The 1053-nt window shown below is 39.6% G+C and overlaps 1 non-coding gene across 1 annotated transcript; it reads right to left on the bottom strand.

Moving 5' to 3' along the window:
* Positions 1-285: 285 nt before the first annotated feature.
* Positions 286-392, bottom strand: LOC126023531 (U6 spliceosomal RNA). The gene has a single exon (XR_007500647.1). It is a non-coding gene; the product is annotated as a U6 spliceosomal RNA (small nuclear RNA).
* Between the last annotated feature and the right edge of the window lie 661 nt (positions 393-1053).

Raw genomic sequence — 1053 nt, 5'->3', positions numbered from 1 at the left:
AGCAATTTCTTAACACATAGCCAGGAATAACCCCTGAGTGTCACAAAGTGTGACCCAAAAACCCAAAAAATAATTAATTAATTAAAAAAAGTTAAACCATTTTTTAAAAAAATTTTTCTTTGCCTATTTCTTTATGCCTAACTCTTTTTTCTCTATGTAATATGTATCTTGCTCATTTTCTTTTGTCTGTCTTTTTTCTCCTATGTTCAATTTCTTTTCTCTTTGAAGCTCTTTTTTTCATTATTCAATAAATCTCTTTTTCTCAATTTTTCTCTCTCTCTTTTTTTAAATATGGAACGCTTCACGAATTTGCGTGTCATCCTTGCTCAGGGACCATGCTAATTTTCTCTGTATCGTTCCAATTTTAGTATATGTGCTGCCGAAGTGAGCACAATTTCTCTCTTTTTTAAATCACTTTCTCTCATTCATTTCTCTCTTCATTCAATTTCTTTTCTTTTTTTTTTTTTTTTTTTTTTTTTTGGTTTTTGGGTCACACCCGGCAGTGCTCAGGGGTTATTCCTGGCTCCAGGCTCAGAAATTGCTCAATTTCTTTTTAACATTCATCTTTCTTCTTCTTTTTCCTCCTCCTCCTCCTCCTCCTCCTCCTCCTCCTCCTTCTTTTTCCTCTTCTTCACCAAATATCTATCAACTGGGCCCTACAGGACTCTGTGAGCCTTGCAGCACCAGACCCTGGCAGCCTTGGGTCTCTGCAGCATGCTGCCCTGCAGCTCTGCAGCTTTGCAACCCTGTCAGCCTTGAGCCCTTGTAGCCGAGCAGCAGCAGAGCAGAAGGTGAACTTGCAGCTTATTGAAATAACCTTCAGAAGCCTGGCAACCTTGTAAACTACCCACAGTAAGTTCTATAAAAATGCAGGGGCGCCTCCCCTCACTTTGTGCTGCTGGTCTCAACCCTCTCTGCCTGGACCCATTCCACCCAAGTATCAACTTAAAAATTGAGTTTGGGAAAGCTAGCAGACTGCAAAAGCAAATATTTCTCTCCAGGAAACAAAAGTCAGCAATCCAGAGTGACCTTAAACACAACACATAAGTTTGT

This window comes from Suncus etruscus, chromosome 11 (assembly GCF_024139225.1).
Source record: "Suncus etruscus isolate mSunEtr1 chromosome 11, mSunEtr1.pri.cur, whole genome shotgun sequence".
NCBI lineage: Eukaryota > Metazoa > Chordata > Mammalia > Eulipotyphla > Soricidae > Suncus > Suncus etruscus.
This window is presented reverse-complemented; position numbering and strand designations above follow the sequence as displayed.